Below are 19,020 nucleotides of genomic sequence, written 5' to 3'. Positions count from 1 at the left end.
CGAAACTAGTCCAGGAGATCCCCCTGGCTGTATTCGATTCCCTGCAGTACTTACCGTCGTATCTGCACCAGCCAAGAAGAGGTTATCCAGTTCAATCCCAACTACCAGCTCTAGGTCCGTAACACTGCAGGTTATGGCACTTTAAGTGCCCATCCAAGCACCTTTTAAATGTGGTGATGGTTTCTCAGAGTGAGAAAACAAGCGTTTGGTAAGTGGGAGAATCTTAAGAGAGCGTCTTAAGGTTAATCTCTTTTAAACCATTTGGAGACTAGTGGCAATTGCTAGCAGCTTCTAAGTAAAATTAATAGTTAAATATTTAGGATTCTATCAGGCTGAAGTAGAGACAACTCTTTTTGGGGAGGACAAATCAACATTAGATCGAGTGTCCCCCGATCTGGGGGACACCCCAGACACTTCTAACAGCCCTCTTTTTTTTTTGTATTTTTGTAGGGGTTTTTTTGTGGGGTTTTTTAGGGCATTAAAATTTAATATTTTACAAGTGCCCCCTACAAAAGTGGAGGGGGACACTAAATACCCCGGCAATTAAAAAAAATTAAACTTTAAAACATAAAATCAAATTAAAATTTGGTTGCCGGGGGAGACAATGCACTCCAGTCCCTCCGGCGCCCACCTCTCACGGAAGGCCGCGAGCGTACCGGTGGACACCGCGTGCTCCATCTCCAAGGACACCCTGGCGCGCATGTACGCGCGGAAGAGAGGCAGGCAGTCAGGCTGAACGACCCCCTCGACCGCCCGCTGCCTGGACCGGCTGATGGCACCCCTGGCCGTGCCCAGGAGCAGTCCTACGAGGAGGCCCTCGGACCTACCCGCTCCCCTCCGCACAGGGTGCCCAAAGATCAGGAGTGTGGGACTGAAGTGCAACCAGAAATTGAGAAGCAGCCCCTTTAAATAATAAAACAGGGGCTGCAACCTCGCACACTCTATAAAAACATGGAACACGGACTCTACCAGACCGCAGAAATTGCAGGCGGCCTGGGAGCCCATGAACCGACTTAAAAATTTATTGCACGGGACTGCACCGTGCACCACCCTCCAGGCCAAGTCCCCGATAAATAGTGGGAGGACTCACACGTAGAGTGCACTCCATCGGGGACTCCCGCCTCCTCCGGACGGCAAGATGGTACGCCATGGCGTGTCCAGACGGCAGACGAGGATGGCAAAGTTGAGAGTGTGCAGGAGCAGCCCGTTCAGGAAACCCCTCCGCGCAGAACTGAAAGGCACGGAGGGGATTTCCCCGAGGCGGCTCAAGTTGTGAGGCGCCGGCTCCCGAGGGAGGTTCCGGGGTTTGGCGCCAATGAGGAATTCCGTCCGAACTGACCCCCGTCCAGACGGGATCTCCCCACGTGCTTGAGCCTCCTCGATACACCTAACGGAGTCAGGGCCCAAAGCTGTTTTTAGCGACTCGATGGCATCGGCCGCGCGGCGGACGTCAGCCGAATTTAGGCGCCGTGCCAGCATGTCTGGCGCCATCCAGCCCACTCCTCCACCATCGAGCAGGTCCCTGACCCTGGTCACCTCACCAGCCACAGCCCTCTCGTCCGACTGCCACCTAAAACCTCGGTCGTGGAGGTACGGATTCCCGAGCAACGGCTCCTGCAGGACAGCCGCCACTCCAGCCGGCGGAGAGCTGCGCTTGGTGGAGACTTTGTTCCAGACCCTGGTGAGTTCCTTGTAAAAGACAGGCAGCTCCTGGACGGCTGTCCTGACGCCCCCCAAGCTCACAAACAGGAGCTGCATGTCATAGTTGAGGCCGTGCTGCTGGCGGAAGAAATACGTCGCCAGCGCACACCACCTAGGAGGGGGCTCGACTTAAAGGTATCTCTGCAGTGTCTGAAGACAGAAAGTCGCCAGCTGGGCGGTGACGCACACCAACGACTGACCGCCCTCCTCAAGCGGGAGACTCAAGACCGCGGCAGAGACCCAGTGCTTCCTGTTGTTCCAGAAGAAGGTCCACCAGCTTCTTCTGTATCTTGGCGACAAACGCAGGGGGAGGGGTCAAAGTGACCAGCCGGTACCACAGCAAAGCGGCCACCAGCTGGTTTATGACTCGCGCTCGACCCCTGTAGGACAGCACTCGGAGCAGTCCTGTCCAGCGCCCTTGGCCTCCAGCTCTTGCCAGTTCGCCGGCCAGGCTTCCTCGTCGGGGCTAAGGTAGACTCCCAGATAGAGGAGATGGGTCGTGCTCCAGGCAAAAGGCCTGAGCTCCTCCGGCAGGGAGTCCACCCGCCACTGACCCACCAGGAGTCCGGAACATTTCTCCCAGTTGATCCTGGCGGAGGATGCGGCCAAGTAAATCTCCTGGCACTCATGCATCCTCCGCAGGTCAGCGGGATCCTCTACCGCGAGGAGCACGTCATTGACGTAAGCCGAGAGGAAGACCTCCACGCCCGGCCCTTGCAGAGCCAGTCCCGTCAACCTCGTCCGCAGGAGGCGCAGGAAAGGCTCTACGCAGATGGCATATAACTGGCCGGACATGGGGCATCCCTGGTGCACCCCTCTCCTACAGCGAAGGGGCGCCGTCAAGGACCCGTTAACCTTAATCAGACACTCCGCAGCGGTGTACAAAAGTCGGGTCCGGGCGACGAAATGCGTCCCGAACCCGAAAGCGCGCAGAGTTCCAAACAGATAATCGTGATCCACCCTGTCGAACGTCTTCTCTTGGTCGAGGGATAGGAAGGCGACCGACAGACCAGCCTCCTGGGAACAATGGATGAGGTCCCGGACCAGATGGATGTTATCGTGGATTGTCCGGCCCGGGACCGTGTAGGACTGGTCGGGGTGGATCATGTGGTCCAGCACGGCGCCAAGGTGAGCAGACATCACCCTGGCGAAGATTTTGTAGTCCGTGCTGAGGAGGGAGACCAGACGCAAGTTCTTAAGTAGGCGGAGATCGCCCTTCTTAGGCAGCAGGACGATGACTGCCCTGCGCCAAGAGAGGGGCATCTCCCCGGTCGCCAGTCTTTCCCCAGGACCCGCGCGTAGTCACCCCCCAGGATGTCCCAGAACGCCCTGTGGAACTCCACGGTCAGCCCGTCCAGCCCCGGGGCTTTTCCCCTTGAGAGCCGGTCGAGGGCACCAGTCTGCTCCGCCAGGCTTAGCGGAGCTTCCAGATTTTCGGCCGACCTTCGGCAGGTCCTCCCACAAAAATCTACGCGCTTCCTCGCTAGATGGCTCCGGAGAGAACAGAGCCCCGTAATATTCTCGGACCCTGTTGTTGACGCCCTCCGGATCAGAGACGAGAGAGCTGTCGTCGGCCAGCAGCGTCAAGAGCTGCTTACGGACACCCTGTCTTTTTTCCAGCGAGTAGAAGAAGGGGGAGCCGCGGTCCAGATCCCGCAGGAACCGGATCCGCGACCTCACGAACACGCCTCGGGACCCGACGAACTGCAGGTCCTTCAGCGCGGCCTTCTTCGCTTCGTACACCGTCCGCAGGGCCGGGTCCTCGACGACTTGACCGAGACGGGATTCCAGATCGAGCACCTCTTTTTCTAGGCGCCCGACCCTGGCCGCCCGCCTCTTGGTCGACCCCCTCGCATACTCTTGACAGAAGACGCGGACGTGAGCCTTGCCCACGGCTCACCATAGCCTCAAGGAGGGGAAGCCCCCCTGCTTCCTTCTCCAGTCGGACCAGAATCGACGGAACGAGTCCTGGAACCGCACGTCCTCCAGCAGCCGGTTGTTAAAGTGCCAGTACGCGGACCCCGTCCTCGCGCGGAGCGAAGCGAGCTCCGCCCACACCAGGTGGTGGTCCGAACACGGCGCCGGCCACATGGAGGCTGCCGGAACGCAGGAGACGTACGCCCGAGACACGTAAAGGCGGTCGATTCTGGACCATCCTACTCCAGGCCTCACCCAAGTAAAGGTGCTGGAGTCGGGATAGAGATTTCGCCAGACGTCCACCAAGTCGAAGGACCCAACCAGGTCCCTCAACTTCTCGATCACCGTCATGCTCTGCGGGGCACCGGAGCGGTCCCTCGCCTCGAGGGTGCAGTTAAAATCCCCCCCGAGGACAATGCAGTCGCCGACGCCGACAGAGCCAAGAAGAGCGGATACTTCTTCGAAGAAGCACGTTTGCTGTGGGCCGGGCTGAGGGGCGTACACGTTCACGAGATGGAGCGGCACGTCCCCCAGGCGAACCGTGACGTGCAGCAAGCGGCCTGGCACGGGCTCCTCAACCCCCAAAGATCTCCGGCTGAAAACGCGGGGCCAGCAAGATGGCCACCCCACAAGAAGTGGCGGTGAGGTGGCTCATGCAGACCTTTCCTTGCCATTCCAGGAGCCACGTAGCTTCATCTCCCGGAACGGCGTGGGTTTCTTGCAGGAAGCACACTGCATATTTCACCTCCCGCAGGAGCGAAAAATTGTTAAATCTACGGCGTGCCTCTCTGCCGCCGTTGATGTTGAGGCTGGCTATGGTTATCTTCATGACAAAAGCACAGTACAACCTCTACCTTAACTTATTGTTGGGGGGGGGCGGCGGACTGGAGTCGTTTGTTGACCTCCACTCCCTCAGCAACCCAGCGAGGAACGTTTTGAGCCGGCGCAGCTCAAGGCTTTGCGCCTTTGATAAGGGCCCGGCCGTGGCCATGGTTTTAGCGGCGGCGCAGATGGATGTGATTAGCAGCACCGGCTCGGACCACTTTTCCAGAGCCAGATGGGCTCGGTTGCGGCGACCCTGGCTCTGGATCATAAAGTCCTGGAGCTCCTTTACAGGAATGAGGAGGGACTCAGCGGCGGGCACGAGGAGATCCACCGCCTCACTGGCGATGGACTCGAGATCTTCTCCCTCGTCCCCCACCGAGTCCCTGTCCCCCTCTGGGAGGTGGCCGCCAGCAGCCGGCCCGTCGACCGCACGAGGTACGGCAAATGGCCCGGCTGCTCCATCCAGCCCTGGCTCTGCCCCGATCCCACCCCCAGGATCGTCGGCAGAGGAGTCCCCACTGGGCTCTTTTAATTGTGGTGCTGGGTCAGGAAGCATGAGCGGAAGGGGTTCCTCCTCTGCCCCAGGGACCGGGGAACATGGAGAGACCTGGTCGAAGAAATGTACCAGGTCCTCCAAGTCCCCCAGCTCTAAAGTTGGGGGCGAGGGTTGGTGTTCTTCCCCCTCCCTACCGCCACCCCCCGGCCCAGCGTGTGTCAGTTCTTTAAAATGTTTTTAATTTTGTATTTCTGCCGGATCGAGCAAGTCCCGGGGGATGTTGATTGTTGGCTGGACGGGCTCAGGTTCGGCCTTTTCGGCCCCGCCCGCCTCAGTCCCCAGGACGCTCGACCCGGCAGCAACGCATTCCTCAACCGGCCCCATGCCCCCCACAACAGGCAGATCTTCCTCGCCATCTCCGGGAGGCAGAGGCTGGGCAGCCTCAACTGTCTGACCCTCCCCAGGGACAGATTCCCCCCGCCTATGGCGCAGTTTGGGGGCGCTGGTGGGGGATGCGAGGGACGCGGCAGGCACCGACTCCTCCGCAAAGAGATGTTGTTCCCCCTCCACCTCATTGGAGCGGCGCCTCCTTTTTTTTCTGGGGGGGCGCGGAGGCAGGGAGACCTCCATGTCTGCCGAGTCCTCCTGCTCCACTCCCCACTTTTGCTTTTCTTGCCCGCGCCCGAACCCCTTTGCGATATTGGTCGAGGGCTCGGGCACGGGCTCAGGACACGCAGCGCTCGCCGGTGACAGGGTTGGGCCGAGCGCGGTGATCGGGCTGTCCGGCGCACTGAGGGGACCCACCTCAAGGTGTCTTGTCTTCCTCCGCGCCTTCCTTCCGCCCGGACGCTCTCCTTCCCCCCCCCCGCCGGAGGCCATGAAGACAAAGGCCTCTGATGATGTTCGCGCACCCACGCGGACGCTACTAGGGGGAGGGGTGGCGGCGGCACCAACCTTGGCCGCCTTTGGTGTTTTGGCGGCCTTGGAGGCGGGGCAGTTCTTACGAACATGCCCCACCTCCCTACAGGCATGGCACCGCACGCCGTCAGACGTCCAGAAGACGCGGTAGGCGGTCCGCTCGTGCACCACATTAAAAGTGCCCTCCGTCGTCTCCTCCCGCGCCAGCCGGACAAAAAGCTGGTGGCGAAAGGAGAACACGTGACACAAGCTGTTCTCCCTGAGGCCGAGCGGTATCGGGTTAATCCCTGACCTTTACTCCCCCAGTGAGGGAGGAGGAGTTCAGCGGGAACAAAGGGCAGGACGTTAGATAATATGACCCTCTGCGCGGTGGCCTCAGGAGGGTCCACCGGCAGGAACGTCCCGCCCACCGTGAGCCCCTTTTCAAGGGCCAGGGACACCGCCCGCTCCGACCCCAGGAAGAACACAGCCTTCCCAGACATCTTGGAGGCCGCGACAATGGCCAAGGGGCCGACTACCCCAGCCATCGCCCGCACACACTCCTCGATGCTCATAGTGGGGTGAGTGTTGCTCTTGACCCCGTTTTTTTTAGTAATTAATCGAAAAGGTGGCAGGGCAGCAGGAGGCGCCGTAGATGTGGACGCCGCCTGCGCGTATGTTTTTGCTGGTCCTGCCACCGGCGTGGATGAGGACGCCATCACGGGGTCCCTTTAAGGGCTACACTCACCCCAAAGTCACAGGCCCTAATGGTCTTAATTGGCCTCGTTGGTGTTTGAGCAGAGGAAGCTCTTGATGAGGCACACCTCTCCCCTAGTTGACAATTAGGGAGGGGTCTTGCTCCCTTTGCTCAGTTGTCTGATAATTGTTTTTAATTAAGGAGAAAGGGGCGCACAGAGAGAGAGAGAGGAGTGACAGAGAAAGGGGGGTGGGAAAGAGGGAAGCTGTGAGGGTAGGTCTCCTCTCACAATGATGGGTGGGTGTTGCTGGGGTGCACCCCCCAGATGGTAAGCAATACAAAGTCTTTTCGATGATCTTTGGGTGGGGGGAGAAGATGTCTTCACCTGGGGCAGCTGGAGCCACCCAGGCAGAGCACTCCCAACGATGTTAATTAGGAACTAACGACTCTTCACCCAGGCAGCTCCAGCTAACCCAGGCCAGGCAGTGGGGGAGGGGTGCTTCAGTGGTGTGTGGGGCCTAGTTTTTAGCAAGACCCCCACACACACTTCCACACACACCCCTCGCGATATTCCGGCCTCCAAAATTATCTTCTTTCCTCCCCCCACCGATAAAACAAAGTCTTTTCAGGAAGTGCACCAAAATACACCCACCTGTAGAATATTAGTGGCTCTCCCTCCTTCCACACTGGATGGATGATATTCTTTTCCCCTTCTCTCCAAATGATTAGGCCACACCTCCAACAGCTCCACAACTCTTTTGGGGGGGTACAAAATAAACATTAGATCGAGTGCCCCCCGATCTGGGGGATACTCCAGCTCCATCATGGGTTGTTCTTTTCCCCCTCTCTCCAACTCTCTGTAGCAGTGTTATAGTTGATGAATTCTGCCCTCCTCCTCTCCCTCTGGATGGTGAAATGTAGAGTAGTAAGCCCCTTCCTCCTCTTCCTGGGCTGTTCACAGGGTTTTCCAGGCCTCAGGCAGGAGCTAAAGCAGGGAGCTCCTTCCCTCACTGCACCAGGCTCCAAATGATTAGGCCACGCCTCCAACAGCTCTACAACTCTTTTTGGGGGGGGTACTAAATAAACTTTCGATTGAGTGCCCCCCGATCTGGGGGACACTCCAGCTCCATCATGGGTTTGCACTACCATCTTCTTCCAGCTGCAGTTGTGAGTGGCTTGACAATGAGGTGCTGTAACATCAATGCACCTCCCCTTTCAGTACTGAATAAAATCTGTGGCAAACATGACTGGGAATTAAACTGGACCTGATATTGGCCCACCTGTTGAGCGTTAAGCTAATGAGCGGCAGTTTTAGCGCTCCAATCAAGGGGGAGAAATTCCCCAGTGCTCTGATTGGGCCCCAACTGAGCCACAGCTGACACACAGCTCCACGGTTAATGCTACAATTTACACTCCAGTCGAGCAAAGCACTGCATTGGGAATGGAACCTCACAAAATCAGGACTAATTTTTTTCCTTTTTTTTAATATTTACAATTGCACTTTTGGGTAAAAAGAATAATTCATTCTATTTCATATCGTTTTGGATGCGATAAATTACACAGTGCAGTTAGAAGTAACTTTCATATTAATCCAGCACTGCTCTGCCCAGCTCTGAAATTATTGAACATTTTTTTTAGTTGCTCATTTATTTTTCCTTTAATAAATGTGCAACTATTTCTCCAGTTTCTGCTTGTTTCCTTTTTGTTATTTTCATTTTACTTCATTGTATATTAGATTGTATTCTATTAAATTATGCCAATCTCCTTTTGCTCTTTCATTCTCCTTTAGTCAATGTATGTTTCTTCTTCCTGTCTAAATGTATCTCTGCCCCTTTACTTTGTTTTTTTTGGACTGTATCTTCCATTGCTTCTTTGACTCCCTCTGTCACTCTTGCTGACATTTGCAACACTAACATAACATAGAAAATAGGAGCAGTAGTAGGCCATTCGGCCCTTTGAGTCTGCACTGCCATTCAATATGATCATGGCTGATCCTCTATCTCAACACCATATTCCCACTTTTTCCCCATACCACTTGATGTCTTTTGTGTCTAGAAATCTACCTATCTCCCTCTTAAATATATTCAGTGATTTGGCCTCCACAGCCTTCTGTGGTAGAGAATTCCACAGGTTCACTGTGAAAAAATTTCTCCTCATCTCGGTCCTAAATTTCCTACCTCCTATCCTGAGACTGTGACCCCTTGTTCTAGACTTCCCAGCCAGAGGAAAACATCCTTCCCGCATCCAGTCTGTCCAACCCAGTCAGAATTTTATACGTTTCAATGAGATCCCCTCATTCATCTAAACTCTAGTGAATACAGGCCTTGTCGACCCAATCTCTCATACGACAGTCCTGCCATCCCAGGAATCGATCTGGTGAACCTTTGCTGCACTATCTCTATGGCAAGTATATCCTTTCTTAGGTAAGGAGACCAAATCTGCACACAATACTCCAGATAAGTCAGGAAGAGAACACAAATATATTGGAGGTGTCTCCTTTGTCTGTCTGGCTGAGATCCGGACTCATTGCATGCAAGATCAATTTTAATCTTGTTGCAACATGCAAACTATTTCACTGTTACAGACTGTGAAATAGAGACAGAGCACCTGCTGTAGTTAAACTCTCTACAGTGGGGAAAAATGGGAGGCTTTCATTCCTGATTGTTCTTGGCTCTTCCAAGAATTCAGGAAGCAGATATGAGTATTGGGGATAAATTTTAAAAAGGGAATGCTCCATTAAAGATTTAAGACATGTTGTGCTTACAATATGGATTTCCTGTTAATTCAGATGGATAAAGGCTTTTGAATCCCTTGGATTAATTAGGTTGTAGAGCAAATACCTGAAGTAAAAGAAAGATTGAAAAAAACTCGGGCGCCAGAGTGTTCTACCCATAAGTATGCTAAATTAGAATTACCTCCATCTTTTATGCCCATCTATCGAGCTCTGCGCCCGAGCTCATTGAGGTGCATGAGAATGACTCGCACTCACTCTACCCCAGGGTGGACCAAGAGTCCAGAAGCCAGTTTCCCTCCTTTCCTCCATTCTTACCAGTCTCCTACAAAGATGCTTGTTTGCTTTGAAAATTCAGATTTAAAGCCAATTAAATTAGTGTATGTATCCTACATAGTACCAACAGTAGTCATCACAAGGGTGCCACCAGCAGTGGAAGATTTGTAGGTTACCTGTACAGGTGTGGCAGGCCACCCGGTATGATCCTCACTCTGGAGTTAGCAAATAAAGGACTAAGGTTACTACAGTTCAAGTATAACACATTGCCTCGTGGAGTCATTATTAGAGCATCTAAGGATACAACGATTAGAATGAGGGGGAAAAATCTCTCTCTCCTTGTCTTAAGTGTTGGAAATGAAACACTCTGTCCTGTGGGTGTATGTGATCAGCATTGGCCACTTCAATAAAGCACACGTGGACCTAATTAATTGGCTTCAAAATGCAACAGGTGCTTTTTTGGAGATTGGCGTAACATTAAACAAGGAAAGCACCTCTCTCCTTTTCTCTTTCTCTCTCTCTCTGGCCCCAGTATCTCGCGCTCTCTTCCGCTCAGTTTACTACATTTTTAAAGTTTATAGAACAAAAATAAAAGCCATAACAGGTGAATAGTTACAATGCTGCCATTTTTTTCTCCCTCACACAGATACACATGCACAGCCTCTCTTTTGTAGCAAAAAACACAATATAAATGTGACCACAGAAATGCTTTTGAAATTTGTGCTCTTGTTGTTCCATTGTTTTTAAAGAAAAGCTGCTGGGCAGTAAGTCCTAGGACTTTTGTTTTGCCTCCTATCAGTACATGATTGAATGGTACGGATGCATCTTGAGCATTAGGTACATGGCACATGTTCAGACTACACAATCCAAATTCAGTTCACAATCACAGCTCTGAGCAAAATTGCCAAGTCCAAACTTGTAAGCATTCAATGGATAAATTATTAAAATTATTAATGTTTTGTGAAATGTAACTTTTTTTAAATTCTATTAACCCTTATTTTGGACATTGGAAATTTTAGTTACTGAGAAAAAAAATTGAAAGGCACTTTGAACAATTTATGGGACCTGTAGTCAGATTGTAGAATTTCAAGCTACTGTACTCTAACTTCAATTAGCAGTTATTGTGTAGTATGATAGATTTAACATTGAAAATACCCATCACAGCAACACCTACAGGAGTCACGGGTACTTATAATAATTTTTCAATGGAACACATGCCAGTGTATTGAATTTAATATATAATAGTTTTAAATATAGGCCTTGGGGTTTAAATGTTTTTTGTTACCATTGGACAAAAAGGCTATTATAAAACAAACATGTGAAGTTATTTCATTGTGAACTTTTGTCTGTGGATTGTTTCCATTGCTATACTTAAGTTCAAAATATTGCTGATTCATGTACTGTTACATCCATTGCTTTTCATCTGAATTCACACAAGGACATAAGAAATGGAGCAGGAATAGGCCATTTGGCCCCTCGCCTGCTCCATCATTCAATAAGATCGTGGCTGATCTGATCTTGGGCTCAGCTCCGCTTCCCTGCCCGCTCCCCATAATCGTCACTCGCTTATCGCTCAAAAATCTGTATCTCTGCCTTAAATATATTCAATGACCCAGCCTCCACAACTCTCTGGGACAGGTTCCACAGATTTACAACCTGCAGAAGAAATTCCTCCTCATCTCAGTTTTAAATGGGCGACCCCGTTATTCTGAAACTATGCTCCCTAGTTCTAGATTCCCCCACGAGGGAAAACATCCTCTCTGCACCTACCTTGTCAAACAGGATAGTTAAAATAAATATGTGGCTTGAGCAGTGGTGCAAGAGGGAGGGATTCAAATTCCTGGGACATTGGAACCAGTTCTGGGGGAAGTGGGACCTGTACAAAAGGGACGGTCTGCACTTGGGCAGAACTGGAACTGATGTCCTGGGGGTAACATTTGCTAATGCAGTTCGGGAGTGTTTAAACTAATATGGCAGGAGGATGGGAACCTATGCAGCGAGACAGGGCGAAGTAATATGGAGTCAGAAACAGATGGTAGAAAGGTAAAAAGCAATAGTGGAAGGCCGAGTGAACAAAGACAAGAAAGAAAAAGGGCCACACTACATCATAATTCTAAAAGGACAAAGGGTGTTTAAAAAAAAACAAGCCTGAAGGCTTTGTGTCTTAATGCAAGGAGTATCCGTAATAAGGTGGATGAATTAACTGTGCAAATAGATGTTAAGATATGATGTGATTGGGATTATGGGGATTCAACATTTAGGAAGGATAGAATAAAAGGAAAAGGAGGTTGGGTAGCATTGCTGGTTAAAGAGGAGATTAATGCAATAGTTAGGAAGGACATTAGCTTGGATGATGTGGAATCAATATGGGTAGAGCTGCAGAACACCAAAGGGCAAAAAACGTTAGTGGGAGTTGTGTACAGACGTTCAAAAGGTAGTAGTGATGTTGGGGAGGGCATCAAACAGGAAATTAGGGGTGCATGCAATAAAGGTGCAGCAGTTATCATGGGTGACTTTAATGTGCATGTAGTTTGGGTTAACCAAACTGGAAGCAATACGGTGGAGGAGGATTTCCTGGAGTGCATAAGGGATGGTTTTCTAGACCAATATGTTGAGGAACCAACTAGGGGGGAGGCCATCTTAGACTGGGTGTTGTGTAATGAGAGAGGATTAATTAGCAATCTTGTTGAGCGAGGCCCTTTGGGGAAGAGTGACCATAATATGGTGGAATTCTACATTAGGATGGAAAAGGAAACAGTTAATTCAGAGACCATGGTCCAGAACTTAAAGAAGGGTAACTTTGAAGGTATGAGGCGTGAATTGGCTAGGATAGATTGGCGAATGATACTTAAGGGATTGACAGTGGATGGGCAATGGCAGACATTTAGAGACCACATGGATGAACTACAACAATTGTACATCCCTGTCTGGTGTAAAAATAAAAAAGGGAAGGTGGCTCAACCGTGGCTATCAAGTGAAATTGGGGATAATATTAAAGCCAAGGAAGTGGCATAAGAACTGGCCAGAAATAGCAGCGAACCCGGGGACTGGGAGAAATTTAGAACTCAGCAGAGGAGGACAAAGGGTTTGATTAGGGCAGGAAAAATAGAGTATGAGAGGAAGCTTGCAGATAACATTAAAATGGACTGCAAAAGCTTCTATATATATGTAAAGAGAAAAAGGTTAGCAAAGACAAACATAGGTCCCTGCAGTCAGAATCTGGGGAAGTCATAACGGGGAACACAGAAATGGCAGACCAATTGAACAAGTACTTTGGTTCGGTATTCACTAAAGAGGACACAAACAACCTTCCGGATATAAAAGGGGTCAGAGGGTCTAGTAAGAGGAGGAACTGAGGGAAATCCTTATTAGTCAGGAAATTGTGTTGGGAAATTGATGGGATTGAAGGCCGATAATCCCCAGGGCCTGATGGACTGCATCCCAGAGTACTTAAGGAGGTGGCCTTGGAAATAGCGGATGCATTGACAGTCATTTTCCAACATTCCATAGACTCTGGATCAGTTCCTATGGAGTGGAGGGTAGCCAATGTAACCCCACTTTTTAAAAAAGGAGAGAGAGAAAACAGGGAATTATAGACCGGTCAGCCTGACATCGGTAGTGGGTAAAATGATGGAATCAATTATTAAGGATGTCATAGCAGCGCATTTGGAAAGAGGTGACATGATGGGTCCAAGTCAGCACAGATTTGTGAAAGGGAAATCATGCTTGACAAATCTTCTGGAATTTTTTGAGGATATTTCCAGTGGAGTGGACAAGGGAGAACCAGTTGATGTGGTGTATTTGGACTTTCAGAAGGCTTTCGACAAGGTCCCACACAAGAGATTAATGTGCAAAGTTAAAGCACATGGGATTGGGGGTAGTGTGCTGACGTGGATTGAGAACTGGTTGTCAGACAGGAAGCAAAGAGTAGGAGTAAATGGGTACTTTTCAGAATGGCAGGCAGTGACTAGTGGGGTACAGCAAGGTTCTGTGCTGGGACCCCAGCTGTTACATTGTACATTAATGATTTAGACGAGGGGATTAAATGTAGTATCTCCAAATTTGCGGCTGACACTTAGTTGGGTGGCAGTGTGAGTTGCGAGGAGGATGCTATGAGGCTGCAGAGTGACTTGGATAGGTTAGGTGAGTGGGCAAATGCGTGGCAGATGAAGTATAATGTGGATAAATGTGAGGTTATCCACTTTGGTGGTAAAAAGAGAGTGACAGACTATTCTCTGAATGGTGACAGATTAGGAAAAGAGGAGGTGCAATGAGACCTGGATGTCATGGTACATCAGTCATTGAAGGTTGGCATGCAGGTACAGCAGGCGGTTAAGAAAGCAAATGGCATGTTGGCCTTCATAGCGAGGGGATTTGAGTACAGGGACAGGGAAGTGTTACTACAATTGTACAGGGCCTTGGTGAGGCCACACCTGGAGTATTGTGTACAGTTTTGGTCTCCTAACTTGAGGAAGGACATTCTTGCTATTGAGGGAGTGCAGCGAAGGTTCACCAGACTGATTCCCGGGATGGCGGGACTGACATATCAAGAAAGACTGGATCAACTGGGCTTGTATTCACTGGAGTTCAAAAGAATGAGTAGGGATCTCATAGAAACGTTTAAAATTCTGACGGGTTTAGACAGGTTAGATGCAGGAAGAATGTTCCCAATGTTGGAAGTCCAGAACCAGGGGTCACAGTCTAAGGATAAGGGGTAAGCCATTTAGGACCGAGATGAGGAGAAACTTTTTCACCCAGAGAGTGGTGAACCTGTGGAATTCTCTACCACAGAAAGTTGTTGAGGCCAGTTCACTAAATACATTCAAAAAGGAGTTAGATGTAGTCCTTACTACTAGGGGGATCAAGGGGTATGGCAAGAAAGCAGGAATGGGGTACTGAAGTTGCATGTTCAGCCATGAACTCATTGAATGGTGGTGCAGGGCCGAATGGCCTACTCCTGCACCTATTTTCTATGTTTCTATGTTTCTGTTAACCCCTCATTATCTTATATATTTCAATAAGATCACCTCTCATTCATTCTTATGAACTCCAATGAATATAGGCCCAACCTATTCGACCTTTAAGTCAACCACTTCATCTCAGGAATCAACCTAGTGAACCTTCTGAGCTGCCTCCAATGCAAGTATATCCCTCCTTAAATCAGAAGACCAAAATTGTGCGCAGTACTCTCGACTTCACCAATAATCTGTACAGTTATAGCAAGACTTCTTTGCTTTTATACACCATCCACTTTGCAATAAAGGTCGACATTCAGTTTGCCTTCTTGATTACTTGCTGTACCTGCATACTAACTTTTTGTGTTTCATGCACAAGGACCTCCTGGTCCCTCTATTGCAGCATGTTGTAATTTCTCTCTTTTTTTAAAAATCTGCTTTTTTTATTTTTCCTGCCAAAGTGGATAACCTCACACGTTCTCTTATTATACTCCACCTGCCAAATGTTTGTCCACTCACTTAGCTTCTCTATATCCCTTTGCAGATTTTTTGTGTCCTCCTCACAATTTGCTTTCCCACCCATCTTTGTATCATCAGCAAAGTTGACTACATTACACTCAGTCCCTTCGTCTAAGTCATTAATATAGATTATAAATATTTGAGGCCCCAGCACCGATCCCTGTGGCACCCCACTCGTGCCAACTGGAAAATTACCCATTTATCCCGACTCTCTGTTTTCTGTTAGTTAGCCAATCCTTTATCCATGCTAATATATTACCCCCAACCCTGTGAGTTTTTATGTGGCACCTTTTATCAAATGCCTTCTGGAAATCCAAATACACCACATCCATTGGATCCCCCTTATCCACCCTGCTCGTTACATCCTCAAAGAACTCCAGCAAATTTGTCAAACATGATTTCCCTTTCACAAAACCATGCTGACTCTGCTTGACTGTATTATGCTTTTCCAAATGTCCTGCTAGTGCTTCCTTAATAATGAACTCCAGCATTTTCCCAACGACAGATGTTAGGCTAACCGGTCTATAGTTTCCTACTTTCTGTCTGCGTCCTTTTTTAAATAGGGGTGTTACATTTGTGGTTTTCCAACCTCCTGGGACCTCTCCAGAATCCAGGGAATTTTGGTAGATTACAACCAATGCATCCACTATCTCTGCAACCATTAATTTAAGACCCTAGGATGCAAGCTATCAGGTCCAGGGGACTTGTCCACCTTTAGTTTACCGAGTACTTTTTCTTTAGTGATTGTTTTAAGTTCCTCCCTCTCTATAGCCCCTTGATTATCCATTTTGGGATGTTTTTAGTGTTTTCTACTGAAGACCGATACAAAATATTTGTTCAAAGTCTCTGCCATTTCCTTGTTCCCCATTGTTAATTCCCCAGTCTCTTCCTCGAAGGGACCAACCTTTACCTTAGCTACTCTCTCTTCCTTTTTATATACCTGTAGAAACTCTTACTATCTGTTTTTATATTTCTCGCTAGTTTTGTCATGTATGTAACCACAATGTAACACCACTGTATTACTGTATACACTCAACCTAGATACACACCTTGACTACAAGGGGTGAACTTGTGGGAGACACTCCTGATCTGATCACACAACTATAAAAAGGGAGGCCCCATGCAGGGTCATCACTTGGAGTCCTGTGAATAAAGAGTTGAGGTCACAGTGACCTTGTTCCCAGAATGTGCCTCGTGTGGTTTCATGCTGCGAGTAAGGACTTTACAAGTTTACTCTTATAATCTATCCCTTCCCTCTCTATTATTTTTTTAGTCGTCCTTTGCTGGTATTTAAAAGTTTCCCAATTCTCTGGCCTCCCACTAATCATGGCCATTTTATATGCCGTTGTTTTCAATTTAATATTATCCTTTACTTCCTTAGGTAGACACGAATGGTTGTCCCTTCTCTTAAAATCTTTCCTTCTCACTAGAATATATTTTTGTTGAGTTATCAAATATCTCCTTAAATGTCCGCCACTGCTTATCAACCTTCTTACACTTTAATCTATTTTTCCTGTCCACTTTAGCCAACTCTACCTTCATACCTTTTTTATAATCTCCTTTTTTTATTTAAACTCAGGACACTGGTTTGAGATCCAACTTTCTCACCCTCCAACTGAATTTGAAATTCAACCATGTTATGGCCACTCTTTCCTAGAGGATCCTTTACTTGGAGATCATTTGTTAATCCTGTCTCATTACACAGTATCAGATCTAAAATAGCCTGCACCCTGGTTGGTTCTGCAACGTACTGTTCAAGGAAATCATCCCAGATGCATTCTATGAACTCTTCCTCAAGGCTACCTTGGCTAATTTTATTTGTCCAATCAATATAAAGATTAAAATTGCCCATGATTATTGCTGTTCCTTTTTTACAAGCCTCCATTATTTTTGATTTATACTCTGTCCTACAATGTAGCTACTGTTAGGGGGCCTATAGACTATACCTACCAGTGACTTCTTCCCCTTATTGTTTCTTATCTCCATCCAAACTGATTCTACATCTTGATCTTCTGAGCCAATATCATTTATCAGTACTGCACTGATCCCATCATTTATTAACAGTGCTACCCTACCTCCTTTTCCTTTCTGTCTATCCTTCCGAATTGTCAAATACTCCTGAATATTCAGTTCCCAGTCTTGGTCACCTTCCAAAGTCTCTGTAATGGCTATCAGATCATACCCATTTATATCTATTTGTGCCGTCAACTCATCTATCTTATGAATGCTGCATACATTCAGGTAGAGCTTTTAATTTTGTTTTTTTACCACTTTTCCCTGCTTTGACCCCAGTTTCTGATACACTCTGTTAATACATTCTGTCCTTTCCTGTCGCACTCTGGTTATCATTTCCCCCAGTGCTACCCTGCTCTATTGCCTTCTCCTTGCTCTTTGACTTTTTAAATTTCCGCAAAATTGAAACCACCCCCAACTATTTAGGTTAATGTTATGTATGTAAACTTTACTAGTGTATAAGACTTGCCACCAGGGGGCGCACCTGTTGGAGACCCAAGGGTCATCTGCACACCCTGGGCAAGCAGGTATAAAAGGCAGTCTTCACTCTGGAGTTGCATTAAAGAGACCAAGGTCACAACAGTTTGAGCTTACAGTATACAGTCTTGTGGAGTTATTGTGAACATAACAATTGGCTACGAGTAACTGATCATGAAATTTCACGTGGTTATGACTGCCGTTGGTATTCTTGAAAGATTTGTTGAGGGAAGCCTACATTGAGCGTCTTGACCAGTACTTCGTGGCCAACGAACTGGATACGGAAGAGACCGCGGTCAAGTGAAGGGCGATTCTCCTCACCGTTTGTGGGTCCACGATATATGGCCTCATCAAAAATCTGCTAGCACCGATGAAACCAACGGAGAAGACATGTGCAGAGTTGTACACGCTGGTTCTGGAACACCTCAAGCCAAAGGAGAGCATCTTAATGGCCAGGTATCGCTTTTACATGCACCATCGCTCCGAGGGCCAGAACGTGGCGAGCTATGTCGCTGACCTAAGACGCCTTGCGGGACAGTGCGTATTTGCTGGATTTTTGGGGGAAATATTACGGGACTTTCTTGTGCTTGGAATCGGCCACGAGGTCATTCTTCGCAAACTGCTGTCTGCCGAATCCCTAGATCTCAGCACAGCCATCACGATAGCCCAGGCTTTCATGTCCATGAATGATAACACTAAACAGATATCTTTGCAGCATCAAAGTTCACCAAGTACTGTGCATAAAATAACGCCTTCAGCAGGCAGAACTGTACATGGCAGGGCCTACACGCCTGCCGAGGCCAGACCTAGGATGACTGAGTCCGCTGTGGGACGTGAATGCGAATCCATTAACACCATGTTGGCGCTGCGGGGGTAATCATCCGGCCCATCAATGTCGATTCAAGCACTACATGTGCAAGGGCTGTGGAACAATGGAGCACCTCCAGCGAATGTGCAAACGTACTGTGATTTACCACATGGCAGAGTCGGCAGAAGATGACCGATCCAGCGCGGATCACGCTGAATGAGTAAAAGAGGCAACTCAACCCGAACTGAAGAGGAAGTGCATGGGATACACACCTTCACCACCAAAAGCCCTCCGATAATGTTAAGTCAAATTAAATGGCATTCCAGTTTCCATGGAATTGGACACGGGGGCGACTCAGTCAATTATGAGCCAGAAAGCTTTTGAGAAACTGGGGGGCAGCAAGGCACAAAGGCCAAACTAAGACGATTCACACCAAACTGAGCTCATACCTTCACTGCCAATGACTAGTATCATACGATGGAACTGTGCATGATTTATCACCTATGGATTGTACCAGGCAATGGCCCAACGCTGGCTAGGAAAGATCCGATGGAACTGTGACGACGTTAAAGCACTCTTCGGTGGATGACGCCTCGTGCGCCCATGTGCCAAACAAATTCCCGTCGTTACGAGCCAGGCATCGGGAACTTCACAGGTGCCAAGGTGCAGATCCATCTAGTCCTGATGCATGACCCATTCATCACAAGG

The sequence above is a fragment of the Pristiophorus japonicus genome, chromosome 5, assembly GCF_044704955.1.
Source record: "Pristiophorus japonicus isolate sPriJap1 chromosome 5, sPriJap1.hap1, whole genome shotgun sequence".
Taxonomy (NCBI): Eukaryota; Metazoa; Chordata; class Chondrichthyes; family Pristiophoridae; genus Pristiophorus; species Pristiophorus japonicus.
Note: the sequence above shows the minus strand (reverse complement) of the source record.